Raw genomic sequence first — 15,776 nt, 5'->3', positions numbered from 1 at the left:
TCTTCATGCAGCAGCTGGGACTGCTGCCCTCCGAGACTCTTCTGGCGGGGGAGGAGGCTGTTACGACCAAGCATCCGCAATTGCGCGCTCTATTGTTCGCCTGTGGGCATGGATAAGTTTTGTGAATATGTGGTGATGGTCCAATGGCTCTAAGTGAGCCTGTTTCCAGGAATCCTGTTTTGTAAGCATGTTTTGCTTTGTGGACAACCTGCAAATGCCAAATTGGCCCTGTCAAGAGAACGTCTGGAAAAACACAAAGAAACGTCCCCCTGCGGGAAATAGCAGGAAGTGCTTTCTTTTGTTCACCCTTCCAGTCGAGAAGTGCTATCTTCCTGTGATGAATGCCTCCTATCCAAAGGAGACGACAGAGTGACGTGCAGGACAAGAAAGGAGCATGACTCATACGGCCATTAAGTGATTTCCCGGGAATGCAGGAAAGATTTGCAATTGTCGAAAAGGGACCATGTTGGGAGCCCTATGCGGCGCCACGTGCACTCGGGTTTCTGAGAAGTAAAACCCCTTGTCGGAACCAGCCTGTGGTTTCTTTGCTGAAGAATAGAAATGTACCTCCTCTCCTCGCCGTTCCCAAGCTTTTCCCGCCAACAAGTGATCACGCCCAACGAATGAATGCCGGACCAGTCAGTGCTTCAGACCATCAGTGCAGTGATGTGTTCGATTGGATGCCGATACCTGAGGGGCGTGCCCTGGATTTGGTTGGTCAGCATCTTCAGAGAGGGGCTGGACATAGGGGGTTTTTAAGGACGCTGCAGAGCACGAAATGTCGCTCTGGGCCCTGGGTAAACGGCTCATCCAGTCGCTTCTCGCTATGAACTCTTAACGCTTGCCATTTTGCTGATGTACCCTTCTTTTTCGTGTAAATAATCTTGTAAATAAGTTTCTCAAAGTGCCATTAAACCTACTTGTACATATTTCACCAACTTCGAAGATTCAATCCTACTTCAACCCCGAGTCTCTGCACGCTACCAAGTGAAGGCCGGGTCGACATAGCCCCAGCGTCACGACAACACTTAAAGATCAATGCCGCATGCTTAGAACATTTCGCCGGAAGGCAGCCGCAGCGCTTCTTCTTTTTTTTTTATTGTTAAGCTACTGCTGGTTCACAACCATGTCTATGATACATGACGACTCTTTTCACGCTCGCGAAGGGGCAAAAAGAAGCAAGAATCGACGTAGAAAGCATGCGAGATATGCGCTGCAGCATAGGCAGAGCCGCCGTTGTACTACCCAATCAGGCTTTTCTTGGCCGCCACGAGGCGGCGCCACCCTACTCAAAACTCCAGCGCAAGGCCCCCATCACGTCATTTTTGTTTGCTGTATGACTGGAGGTGTAGGCGCCGGTTTGTGCTTTCCGTGGAATGCTGTAATGTACGGAGTGTATGGACTACGTCCTGCAAGACTGCTGCTCGAGACTTCGAGAGTGCTGTGAAGGGTGCGCCGATGTCCGGACGGACATCAGCGTGTCCATTTATGATCGTCGATGTTCCACATACATGTCAGTGTTTATTAGGTGCAGTGGCAAGTCTAAAAACGTCGCGTAAAGAGAGCGTCGTGGGAATTTATTTACATGCGCTGTGCAACTGTCAGACGATAAGTCATCGACAATTTATCAGACCGCACTACAGAGCTCAAAACTCGGAAAATGATATTTCTACAAAGTACACACCTATTGTTTACATTTGTGCGTTTTGAATCTTCGAAAAACAAATTGAAACGGCAATACTTTAACCTGGCCTTGCACAAAGTTGATGGGAATGCACATGATACAGTTATCGCATGTTTGAGTGGACAGAAAATTAAGTGCCTAGCCCACACCGCCGAGATGCGCATTACTACATATTCTATGGTGAGGTAGACAAAAGTAAAGTTTTGCCACTAAGTAAAACAGGCTGCGCATTATACCACAGATGAAATGGTTCAGGCTTCTGTAAAATATTAGCTGCCTGGCACAGCACCTTCCTAAATATTCAGGCTTTGTACTATTGTTGAAGGCCACTTCATCACAAATAAAGGAACGAATATGCTTTATGTGCTAATGATAGTGCTTTTTCAATGTAATGTTCATTTTTTTTTTAGTTTTTGCATAGTTTATTTTGCTTTTTCATGCTAGACAAACACAGATGGTACACTTTTAAACTTTTCAGTCCAAAGCTGAATATGAATATCTGCCATGCATTTGGCAGCTGTAATGCTGGAAAGGTTGATGCATATTGGATGTACTTACAAGCTGCGACATCTCAGGGACACTTTAGCGGCACGTTCGGCTGCTTGCCCCAAGGTCGTGATATTTAATCCCAGTGATGGCAGCCACACTTTGTTGGAGGTAAAATGCAAACGCATCTGTTTCCTGCGAGATATCAACGAAATGTACAAAGCCCAGGCAGTTAACTTAATATTGAGCTCTTCACTACAGTATTCTTCATAGCTACATATGTCACTTCAGGATGTGAAACCTTACATGCCACAGGTACAGTGTTTTTAGATTTTTTAACCTCTGATCTATGCTGTGCAACATTTGGCTAATTGTAGCTCTCAAACAGTTGTTGAAGATGAAACCAAAGTAGTTCTTGCTATGGTTTCCTGCTTGGATTAATTTTCTAATTTGAGTTATTTGGAACTTGCATCGATGCTGGACAGTTCAAATAGCAGGCAGTTGAATACAGGAATGATGTGGATCATGCATCTCAGTTCTGACAAATGGAAAGTAATGGACTCTTCCATGCATGCACAGGTGCCCTTAGACAAATAAATAATCGGGTGTGTGATTGTGACACATATCAAGGGTCGATAGAAGGCCGTGTGGAACCAGTACGGTATCCTTCCATGAAGGCTAAAATAAAATTCTACAATACTGCTGTCCCATGCAGAAAATAACTGGTCATTTTATGTATGATTAACTGATTGTCACGCGCTCGGTTATCACCGGAGGTCATCACCGAGACATGACAAAAGAGGGGGGTGGTCGTTCGATGCCCGTTGTAACCGGTAAGCAAACGTGGAGAATGAGATGAAGACGCGTTGACTTGAAACAACAATAAGAAGCCGTTTATAGGGACCGGGCAGCTGAACGGGTGGCGCCGCCTCTCGGCGCATCGCTCAATCGCCGGAATGCGCCGGCCCCGGCCGGCGCATTGCCAGCGCATTGGAGGGTACTGTTTGTCGTTGGTTTGTGTGGAAATTGGAAATCCTAAGGTTTAGATGACGTTGTGCCTGAATATATCCTCAAGAGAACAGAAAGTTGGGCTAGTTAATTGTGTGAATAAGTCCAGTGAAATGAAGTCTGGTCGAACAAGGCTGGCGAAACGTGGTGCGTTGTTGGCTCCACTGGCAGCTACGCAAACTCATCGGACGTTTTTAAGTCGATTCATTTCTACGGGTTTCTACAGAAGCATGAGTGGCGGGTGACCTAAGCATGGTTCTTTGAAAGGCAAAGGCACGAATTTACGTATTTGGTTACTGTGTGGTCATGGAAAGCGCCGAATTTTAAAAATTCCGCTTGCTACCGGATGCTCTGTGCCTTCTGTTCCCCAGGAGTAACGGCACGAGTGTCTCGGAGCCGAAGCCGCACTCCTTCATCTGTAGTCACTTTATTGACAATTGGAAATCGAAGTGACCCAACAGCGTAAGTTACAACGCTAGCATTTCCCCGCCTGTGTACAAGAAAACCCCAGCACGGAAAAAGAAAAGGCAGCTCCACCATCGTCGTTCGGGCTGCGTTACGATCTTCAGTGATGGGCAGAGGCAATGTTTGTGCGGATACTTTCGCTGACATAGTCAAAGATAATTTACTTTTTTCTCTTAACAGAAAGAGCAGATAGGGGACATGAACAATTCCTATTGCCATGATCTTGCCATTTTTCCTCTTTTCGTTTGTCAACCAATGAAAATGCGCTGAGAGCTCTGCGTTGATACTCCTAGAATTTGTTAACATTTGTTTGTGGCATGTTCATTTCGCCTAATAAAATCACTTATTTCACAGCTCAATCAATACCGCACGGTCACAAAATCTGCTATCGGCTTCATATAAAAGTCGAACAAGAAAAAAAATACAATTTAATTTGTGGAAACGAGCATAAACGTAGCATTTCTTTTTTTAATTTCGAGGGCCGTGTAGCAGTTTCTTTTTTTTTTTTCGCATTCACGTTGCACCTGACACGGCTTTACGTATTTTCTCAGCAGTGTCCATTTCCTGGCCCAGCAGTGTCCATTTCCTGGCCCGCCTAAATACATGTGTTTCTCATTGGCGTTTTAGTGAACGTGAGATTTCCTGATTGTGGCGTAGTATGACAAGACCGTTTTACATCTCTCAGAAATTGCTTCTAGGTATGGCCAATGTAAACAGATTTAGCAGCAGTCCAGCAAGCTGCAGTGACAAAGTTGTAAAAGGAATGGCTTTCAGTTATCCGGATTCCTTTACGTGCAAATAGAAAACTACATACATGCTCGTGCCCCCTCGCACTCATCAGGTATCGAGGTCAGCTAGGTATCGGCCCCGCAAGTTCGTGGTACGCTGAGAAAGTAGACCACCTTAGCGAACGAGCCATCAGAGGGATTCATTTAACAATAGAACGCTCTCTTAGTTGTCGGTGGCTTATCTTACAACACATCACACTGTGCTTTTTTTTCGATTTTATTTAACAGTTTGACAGTATTGGACTATTGCCTTCAGATGTTCAAGGCAGGTGCGGTCAATCGCATTGAACTTCCTGCGCTGAGAGAACGCTAGCAGGAAATTTAATTTTTTTTCTTTTCACAACCTCCTCAGCATGTCGGGAGAAAGGCATGCATAGTATAATATTTTCTAAGTCAATTATATGTAGCAGCTCCGACGTGTTCAACAAGAGCATTGCCGTATATGTAAAAATGATGCTGAGGTGGTATTACTCATTTGGCTTATATTATGATTAAGTTTGATGGTCTCAAGGCCGGGTTCAGTGAGCTATTGTAGCGTAATTGTGCAGGAAGTCCTGGAAGTATATGTGTGTTTGCTATTCCAACCATAATTAGGATCCTACTTTTGTCTTGCTTGTTTATTTTTTTCCTTTTACAGTTCTCGTTGCAAGGTTGAAACTGGAATGTCATTTGCTATTATTCTGCTCTGAATCATTTGAGCCTAGCTATTACCAAAAAAGACAGGGGCATCATCTTTTCCATTTTGCATGAACGCTGACCATTACAACTACCACTACTACACGGCTACACGCCTCGGCGGTATTTGATCTTCAGGCAGATTCCGACTAGACCTAATATAAGGTAGACGCGCAGTGCAGGCGCAATTCCCGTCTTCGAGTAGCCTTAACAAGTGCCTAACGAAGGTGTTCCTAGCGCATGGTGAAATCACGCGCGCGGCATTTTCGAGTATATAACAGAAATACCATGCGCCGGGCGGTTTCAAAAAAAAAAAAAAAAAAAAAAAAGAAAACACGCACGCCCTGCCGAGAACGGCCCTTTTCTTTTTCAAGATTTCCCTGTCAAAAAATACTCCTTGCGATTACTCAAAGCAGCTCAAAGCTCTCAAAGCCACACCGCAAAACGACAGGTAGGGACAGGCTCAAAAACACCTCGCAGAACGGAAACGACTGCGCCGCTCAGCTGCCTCGCCATTCCGCTGTTTCGGCACTCCGCCGCGGGCGGCGCTGTTCCACCGAGGCGACGGTGGCGCCATAGTGGAAAATGCAGATCAGGAAGGAAGATTTCTTTGATAACTCAAGAGGCAGTGCCCTACTTTTTGAAGCTAGATCAGGGTGCCTTAGAACACGCAGCTACAAAAAGAAGTTTAACAACGGAGATGATGCATGTGCTGTATGTGGTAACTCCAGTGAAACAATTGACCATATTATACTCGAATGCAATGGTATCCATCCGGAAGTTGATGCAGGCGCAATCACTGTTCCTAAAGCTCTGGGGTTTATAGATAACAGTGGCCGGGTGAATAAACCGGCGGTGGAAACTAGCAAAAAACGGCTAGAAGATTGGTGGCTTAAAAGCAGAGAAGTGACATAATGTTAGTAATGTAGGAGCAAAATTTAATAAATAGAATGATGGTTTAGTTAACCATTCTAAATCAATAATTAAGATATATGGAGAAAAATGAGCATGATAGCTACTGCTACCACCCCGTTTCAAAGGGGACGCTCCTATATTCCATCCATCCATCCATCCATCCATCCATCCATCCATCCATCCATCCATCCATCCATCCATCCATCCATCCATCCATCCATCCATCCATCCATCCATCCATCCATCCATCCATCGACGGTGGCGCCATACAACGGGCGCCCGGTCCCCCATAAGCTCAGAACAAGGAATACACAAAAAATTTAGAGGGCAGCAGTTAACATTCGAAAAGGCAACGACACGAGTGAAGAAACAATCGAATTAAATACTCCAAATTACGTGTACAGGATCATGCTTTTCCGGGATGGAAGTAACAATTCAAGTTACAGCAAGGAAAAGAAAGATTAGAGTAGTTTCGAACATACAATTGACCAGGGAACGCGGCGGCAGTCCATCACTGGGACAACGCAGACGGGCGGCACTCGAAGGCGACGGCCCTTCCAGTGCACTTGCGGTCTGAGGATGCGGTGCCGGCGGCGGCGCTCGGGTACCCCCCGGGAGTACGCGGCAGCTCAGATTTCCTTCTTCGGGAGCGAACTGGGCGGGCGGACTGGCTTTGGGGCCTCGGCGGCTCTTATTTAAACCCTTGTCGACGATGCCTTGTGCGCAGGGTCGGAGTCCGAAACAAAACACACACTTGACAGGGACTCCGGAACATTTTTTTGAATGGGGGGGGGGGGGGGGGGTAAATTTTGTCAGGTTTTAATTGTTATTTTCGGGTCATATTATTTTATTGGTTATTTTTATTTTGTTTTCTTGTTATTTTATTATTTTATCTAAATTTTTTCACTAAATTTAGCCCCAAATTTACACTTTGTAAATTTAGTTTTACGCAATTTGAAAGCATGTTTTACCCCCAAAGAAGAATGAGGCCATGAATTGTTCGCAAATACGGTCTTCTGAAACACTATCGCACTTCATACTTTCAAAAAACTCATTACTGTACTAACTCAAAATTACCAACATGATTCAAGTTCAAGCAATCGAAAAGCTGGTTTAAGAGAATACAAAACTTCAGGGAGCCAACAAAAGGTTGTTTAAGGGTCCCAACAACTTGCCTTCAGATTCTTTGCGAGAAGAAATTGTTATGTTGGCTCAAGAGTGTTCTATTCTTGCAATCTGTCAATTTTCACCTTCACTCAACACGCCAGGGCAAAAGGTAATGACCTTGTTTAGAAGAACTGCTTATACCATCGCTTAGAAAGCCCAGGTAGACAAGAATGTTGTGTCCTGGAACTTCGTCCGAGAAGGTTTTATATTTTTATTTGAGATATTTCACAGTCGTTTTGTCGCTGTCACGAGTGCGCCAAACCACCTTCTTCCCAACATTCTTGATTCGTTGCCTATAACAGCTAAAAGTGGCAGCTTGCAGTTCACCCCCTTATTGTTGGGAACGTCAACGCTGGCGCTACCCATAGTGAGAGGATCGATCTGTCATGACCACGACCTAGCAGGTACGTGTCGTCGTGGTTGTTCCGGCCACGTTGTGTGAAAGATATCCTCGCTGATGAGGGTGCACGCCGCTCCGATTCGGAGTCCATCTCGAACTGCATCAAATGGTGGTTCATGATCAAGTGAGCTGTTACTTATGTACAGAGGTTAGCAACGGTGTCAAGGTCATACAGCATCGACGAAGCTGACACTTTGTTACGTCCCAAATTGTGTGATAGAAGCATCTGCGCTGTGGCTACGTAAAGTAGCTGCTTTATCCTGCTTCTTTATTGTGATGTAGGCCTTCTCCAGGTATCCACGCCGGTAGCAATTAAAAGTAGCACGTAACTTCTCGAAGCCGGCATATGCGCGTATTTTGTTCGTCACCGCTATTACCAACAGCGGCGAACTTTTTGACGTTTTTCTAGACTTACCTTCGTGTTGTGGCTCTGGTTGTGCGAACGGCTTGTCTGGTGCACTGTCTCGATGGGTTGCCACATGCTTTCTAGAACGCGAGGTCCTTTCCAGCGAACCGGCGCTCTTATAAGACTTTGTCACGAAGCATGACCTCCAATGGGAACATAGTCGGGTTAACAAGTGATAGCGACGACACTGCTTTGGCTGACTGTTCAGTGGCTGCTGTGTCCGTATAGGCATTGTTCCAAAGTTGCAGTCGGCAGCCAGTTTGCAGTTCTCCCTCCAAGTAGTCCCGTCGTTGGAAACGAGCTGGCTGCTGACTTCAGATGGCGGCGGGTTTAAATGCTTCTTCAGTGCAGCTACGATGGTGTAGTACTCTTGCAGACCACAGCAGCTGGCATGCTTGGCTGGACCACGGCACAGACAGCGTCGTTCGTCTCCTCCCCGAAGAGCTTGAGCAAGTGCGGGTTCTTTTCTGGGCGCTCTCCGTGACACCGAAGCCGAAGTAAAGCTGTTGAATTCCGGTATCCTTACGGGAAAAGCGAGCGTAGCAAAGGTGTTGCACGGGCATAGCTTAAAGGTATACTGAGCAAATATCCAAGAATATTGAGAAAGCATCACAACTGCATTCTTAAGACACGATTACACTAGTACAGACACATAATTCGGGTTAGTTTTGAGTGGATGGCTGTATTTTTGACGTTTTCTGAGCGGCCGCCGGGTCAGAGGCAGCGCGCTCACGACTGCAAGCCGGCGGGTGTGACGTCACACTTACCCTCAGCAACGTCACGGCCCCGCGATCCCGCCGCCGCCGTCCCCGCACCTGAAGTTGGTTGACCGGCTACAAGCAGTGTCGGTTCCCCCGCGTCGTGCCATGCACAATACTGAGAAGTGTGGAATGCTGCATACGAGGGAAGTCGAGGGGGACGCATACGGAGGATAATTGTTTGCGCGCTGGGAGGGACTGATGAATTGTGCGCAGGAACACGAGCAGCAAAAAAAGAAAAAAGAACACGTTCGTCAGTGCGCTTTGTGACTGCAAAGAGGGAAAGGAAAAATGAACAGGTGCGACCGCTCGCGATGGGGTTGGCTAGGGAGGCATGAAGGAGGCAGGTAAATGTGACTTATCCGGTTTTGTCAGCTTTCACTGGAGCCAGCTAAGCGCGGGGATTTGAGAAATATTCACTAAAATACTCACTTTCCGCTTATTTCAGTTGATAAAGTGGATTGTTTTGTTCACTCCCAATACGATAGCTACCATCTGCGCTGGAAATCTCGGCGGCAATTTTTTTATTCAGTACACCTTTAACGCCTCCTCGTCACCACTGTTTTACCAGCCGTTGACTTTATTACTCTAGCCACTGTAACTTTACAGCAGCCGTTTTTCAAACGCAAGAAAACTATTTATTTACACTCGTCTAGACGCCACATGTTTCGTGCACGCCCGTTACTGGGTCACCCGCGTGAATCCCTTGCGTAGTCTAGGCTCCAACTTAACTATTGTAACGAATTAGGAGATATTTATAGTAACGTTGGGAGATAATTTGATGCACCGGGAGCGGTACTGAGAGAAAACAATTGCGCCGGTAGAAGTAGTACTACTGACGATTTACTGTCATTATAAAATTGAAAACAAAATTTTGAGAGACAAAAATTGAGGTGCGGAGTAAAGAAGGAGCCTATAGTTTTACACTAAAAAAATCTGGTGTATATTTTGTGATGTCTGTGCGGTCACGTCTGTGAAGGCGCCAGCGTGTCGTCATTGCCAGGAGCACTTGAGGAAGCAGATATCAACCTGGACATAACAACAGGCCTGCCTCGACAACGGCGGTCAAGGCCCTGCGCGAAGCAACAAGCTCGCGTTTCGTCGGATACCCAGGTGCGGCGAGCGCTCCGGGAGTCTGCCCTTGAAATTACGCTCTTCCCAAAGGCAGCGGTGGAAGAACGAGGCATGCATCGCCGGCCCCGTGTTGTGGTCGGTTTACTGTTACCAAGAAAACGTCTGAGAGAACAGACGCGCCGACAATATGATATCCTCGCTTCCGCAGCGTCAAGAACCATGTCTACCCGGTGACGTATTCGTCTACGTGCCGTGGCCTACGTGAAGGAATTCGGAAGGCGTGTCTTCATGGTGCTGTGTGCAAAAATGCCAAGTGGTGCATTTCGATTGGCCAGTGCTCAAGGACAAAGGATTTCCTATCTAGGTACCTGGGGACAAGACAGTGTAGAAAAACCGGGGCATTTCTGGGGACATGGACAGACTTTCTCTAAAATCTCTACCATCATGTAAATAAATTTGCACTGCTCCTCACTTCCGTGGTGCCTCGTCGTCTCGCCTCGCTGGCGTTCGCTACCTTCGGCCCCGGCCCTGCCGGCGTCTCAACAACTGCTACTACGCATGACGTTAAATGCAGAGGGGGAAATTACATCACTTTATTCTGATAACAGCACATGAAATATGGATTAAATTTTATAATTTTTATATTTATATAAAAATTATAATTATATTTATAATTATATTTTATAATTTTTATTCCCCGTTTTGGCTGCTACTTCGGACTGGACTGGCCGCGCGCTTCGGCACCTCGTGTTGGGCCTCCACCTAGCTCCCGATCGTCTCGCACGCCCCTGGCCTGGACCTGGGATAATCACCTCCCGGGGGCCCCGGCCATGGAGCCCTCCCAAGAAACCCGCCGCTGCGGGCCGCGAAAGCAGGCGAAAATACACCAAGGTGGATTTCGCTCGCACAGCGCCCGCCGCGACGGGTCTTTCGATGCATCCCCGCTTTTGGGGAGATGGATTGAGTGCGTGCAGCGTGCAGCTCAGCGCGCTGCCCTAACCCCGGAGACGGCGAAGGAGACGCTGCGAACCATGGCCCTTCCACCACGTGTTGCAGAGATGGCGGCGCAAGCGGGTGAGCACGAGGAAGCCGCCATTGCCAGCTCGGCGCAGCGCCTGCAGCCACCAGCCGGCGGGGACCACATTCCTGCAGCAGGGGCAGCTATTGTTCAGGAGGCCCTCAACAATGCGGACAATGCCATGGATGAGACGACCCATCGCAAGAGGCGTCGTTCCACCAACTCAGGGGATATAGAGGAGGACAATGGCAGCAGTGGGGAGGAATCTGCTGCTAAGCGCGAAGCGCTATGCGTCACCCCTTCTGCCGCCCCTCTCACACCTGCCGGCCGTCTTCCCTCCGCTCTCGAAGGAAGGGAAACCAGCCCTACGGATGATCAGCTGATGGCGAGGACGCAGGCTGAGGAGGAGCAGCAGGCGCCAACGGACACCGCCCGTGAGCATGCTGCAGCCAGCCTGAGCCCGACGCGGGACCAGACGAACGGCCGTCCGTTCGTACGCCCGCTTGACAGTGAAGAGAGCCACCCCCCCATGGCACCCGCGTGCTCACAGGAGGCCACCGGCCTGATTCCCTGGAGCCAGGTCTCAACCCGAGCCCAACGGAGACGCAGGGCTGCCCTCCAGAAAGCTGCTGCTGCTGTGCCATCTCACGAGGGGCTGCACTGGACAGTTCTGTTCCGGCCGGAGGACCGCGGCGCTGCGATCACAAAGGAGCAGGGATGGGAGATTGCTGAGGAGCTGAGCCCACGCCCGGGTGTGCTGGCGGTTCGCGTTAACACACGCCGGAACGTGGTAGCGGTGGACGTTGGGTGTGAGATCACCTTTGGCTCGCTGCTCGCCACAACTGTGATCCGTGGCCTGGCAGTGCGCGCTAAGGAACCAGCCCCTCGCAATCAGTCCACCGGACTCGTATTCGGCGTTGACGCGCGTCGCTCGGCAGATCAGCTGCTTGCCGCTATGGAGTCGACAGTGGCTGTGACGTCGGCGTCGCTTTCGGGAAGCATGCTGCTTCTCCGTTTTGCGGCGCCGACACCGCCGTCACATGTATCGATATACAGGCGGCGTCTCCCCGTCCGGCCCTGCCGCCCGCGGCCACTGCAGTGTTGCCGCTGCTCCAGCCTGGGACATGCCACCGAGGCCTGCAGAGCTGCCGCGCGCTGTACCCGCTGCGGTGAACCACACGACATCGACGCGTGCACTAGTAGGAAACCACGCTGCTCAAACTGCGGCAGCCGGCATGCGGCCACAGACCCGGTCTGTCCTCACTGGCAGCGAGAGAGGCATGTCGCTACTATATTGGTTACGTCAGAAGTGCCTCTCTCGCGGCGGGCCGTGCGCGCTGTTGTTCTGGAAGAAACGGTCTCGCCAGCCCTGCAACAACAAGGAAGCAAGCGCAGCTACGCGCATGTTGCGAGCCTCAGCAAACAGCCGCAATCGCGGCAGCTCCAGCAGCAGCAGCAGCTGCAGCAGCAGCAGCGACGGCGGCCCCAGCAGCAGTCCCAGCAGCAGCAGTCCCAGAGGCGACAGTCCCGGCAGCCGCAGCAGCAGCCGCAGCAGCAGCAGCAGCAGCAGCAACAGCAGCAGCCCCTTACCCACGCAAGGCCCGTTTCCACCACCTCCGTTGGCGGCCCTCCGGATGCGCATGATGCCCTAATTGCACGCCTACAGGCCGCGCTGCGCGCACTCAGCGTGTTGCTACCGGAGGGCTCTGAAGGTCGCCGCATCTGCGAGGAAGCGACAGGCCCTCCTACACTAAACAGCCAACACCATGGCTAGTCGCCGGGCAGCTCCTCGCATTCCCTCAGTCCTGCAGTGGAACGTGCGTTCCCTCGCGGCGCGATACCCCGAGCTCCGCTCGCGCATAACATCAGAGCAACCAGAGGTAATCGCGCTACAGGAGACGTACGTCCGCCTCTGGAAAGGGGAGCCCCAAATGCGGCTGCCCGGATACGTTGGCTACCATTCACCAACAAATTGTGAGGAGGTGTCATGTACGGCAATCCCCTGCGGCGACCCGAACCACCGACCTGGGAAATCTCGGGCCTCTATGTATGTGCGGCGCGACGTTCAGCACGCTCTTGTCGACACGGCGGCGGCGACGAGCAACGCCCAGGAGTGCGTGGCAGTGACAGTGCGCGTCGGAGGTGTTGACACATCAGTGGCAAGTGTTTATGTGCGCCCAGCTGTGGCCTGGAACGTGTTGTGTTTCCGTGCAGTGTCAACGTGTTGTGCCTCACGCCAGCTAATCGTTGGGGACTTCAATGCTCATCATTGTGCGTGGGGAAGTGCGCGCAATGATCGGCGCGGCGACGACTTGCACAACACGGCAACACAGCTGGGACTCGCCGCCCTCAACACTGGCCAGCCCACCTTCCGGCGACGCGGTTCGCCCGGCTCCTGCATCGACATAGCGTTCGCGTCCAGCGGCATCGAGGCGACCTGGCATCGTGCACCATCTCTCTGGGGCTCGGACCACTTCTCCATCACCATAGAGCCCACTGCTAAAGAAGCGCGCCCCATGCGTACCTACGCAATAGTAGATTGGGGCTACTTTCGCCGCGAGGTAGACGCCGCCGCTGGATCCGGTGCCGATTTCTTCACCAGTCTCGTCCGGAGCGCTCTCGCAGCCACGCGTCACGCAGAAGTGCGAGCTGATCAGCCAACACCCGACAAGAAGCTGCTCGATCTGCGTGACAAGAAAGACATCGCAGAACGCAGGGCGCTACGGACGGACAGACCGGAAGACTGGACGGTTTACAATCGGCTGGGCAGCAAGGCGGCACGCTAACAAGCTCTACCGCCGGCAGTGGGCTTCTCTGTGCAATACGATGGAGAAGGATCGCAGCTCCCGGCGGCTCTTCACCACCCTGCGGCGCATCACTACACCTCAGGCGAACCCTCAGCCCCTCGCCGCTCTCGCCATCTCAAGCGGCCAAACAACCCAACAACTAGCTGAGCGGTTCGCTGACCGGTTTGCGCCGCAACGCTCCGCGAGCACCGCTGCCATCGCAGCGACTGCACCGAGCCCGAGCCCCGATGCCAATGTCCTTTCCTCCACCCCGGACGACGGCCCGTGCAACGCGCTCTTCACAGCGGTGGAACTGAAGGACGCCCTGCGCCGCTGCACCCGCCGCTCAGCGCCCGGGCCCGACGGGGTGACCTACCAGATGCTGCGCAACCTGGACGCGGAGCAACGTCAAGTCCTTCTGCGGCAACTGAACCTGGTGTGGGAACGCGGGGAGCTACCGGAGGAGTGGCGCACAGCGGTCGTCTGCCCGCTACCGAAGCCAGGTCGCTCACCCACGGAGCTCAGCGGATATCGCCCTGTGGCGCTGACGTCGGCGGAGCATATGGCGCTTCAGCGGTTACACACGCGGGCCGCGGAAGCGGACTTGTTCGATGAGTGTCAGACAGGCTTTCGAGGGATGCGCTGCACGGCGGACTCAATCGCAGACGTGGTTTCTGCGCTCGAGCACGCCGTAGTGGCGTGGCAGGTCGCACTGCTGTTGCTGCTCGACGTGTCGAGTGCGTTTGACAACGTCCGCCGTGCGGTGATCCTCGCGAGGCTGGAAGAGGCAGGCGTGAACGGGCGCTTGTTGCGCTATGTGCAGGGCTTCCTCAACGCGCGCACTATTCGCGTGCGTGTAGGAGGGGCTCTCTCGCGACCCCGTCCGGTGGATCTAGGCGTTCCGCAAGGATCGGTGTTGTCGCCGTTTCTATTCAATGTGGCGATGTCGGCGGTGCCGGGCTGTCTGCCCGCAGTCAACCGGCACCGTGTGTACATCTCCATGTACGCGGACGACATCGCACTGTGGTGCCTGGGGCCGCCGGGCGAGGCTCCCCGCGTCAGAGAGTGCCTTCAGGGGGCCCTGTGCGCGATAGACGCCCGGTTGCGGGATCTCGGTCTGGCGCTCTGCCCGGGCAAGTCCGCGGCCATGGCCTGCGGCGCTCGCAGGGGCGCCCGCCTTTCACCGCTAACGTTGGCTGGGATGCCGCTGCTGTGGAAAAGCTCCGTGCGGTACCTGGGCCTAGATATCGACCAGCGCCTTTCCTTCCGTCCCGCGGCGACTAGGGCATGCCAGCAGATGAAGAGGACCACCGCCGCCGTGCACAAGCTCACCGCCCGGGGTCAGGGGATTTCCCAGAAGGCTGCGCTGCGCCTCTACAACGCAGCAGCCGTGGGGGCGATTCTCTACGCACTGCCACTCGTGACGGTGCGCAAACCATCGTGGAGAGCACTGGAGGTGCAGCATCGCAAAGCGCTGCGAACCTGCCTTGGCCTGCCGAGTAACTCTCAATGCGAAGCGACACTCGCCGAGGCAGGCGCGTGGCCACTGCAGCTACAGGCCACACAGCGAGCGCTGCACCACATCGACCGCCTTCACCGCGCACCAGACGGCGGCGAACTCCTGCAGCGCCTTCGGAATTTCCCACGCTCTAGAATGGGTGCGGCGCTGCAGGAGTATGACCAGCTGACGCGTGCCACGCCCCCCTACGGCCTCTGCTCCCCCTGGCCCCTCACGACGGAGGCACAGCGCGAGATCATCGGCATCGCGGGAAAACGCAGCACACCACTCTGTGCGGTGCAACAGCTAGCCAGAGCCGTCATACACGAGCAACTAAGCGACCACCTGCTTGTTTTCACTGACGGCGCCGTGGCGAGAGAAAGCTGCTCGCTCGCCGCAGCGGCCACCATCCCTGCCCTGCAGTTGCACCGCCAGCAAAGAGTGACACACGTGGGCTCTTCGACCACGGCGGAACTACTGGGCCTTCGCCTGGGCCTTGACCTATTGCTCACCATGGCTCCGCCACCTCCCAGGTGTGCACTGCTGTGTGACTCCCGCGCCGCCCTCAGCCGCCTGCAGACTCCCGGCCGTGGCACACCGCTGCTGTGCGCGATACGCGAGCGCCTCGAGCACCTCGCAGAACGAAAG

The sequence above is a fragment of the Amblyomma maculatum genome, chromosome 11 (genome assembly GCF_055883805.1).
Source record: "Amblyomma maculatum isolate TAMU_Amacu chromosome 11, ASM5588380v1, whole genome shotgun sequence".
Lineage (NCBI taxonomy): Eukaryota > Metazoa > Arthropoda > Arachnida > Ixodida > Ixodidae > Amblyomma > Amblyomma maculatum.
Note: the sequence above shows the minus strand (reverse complement) of the source record.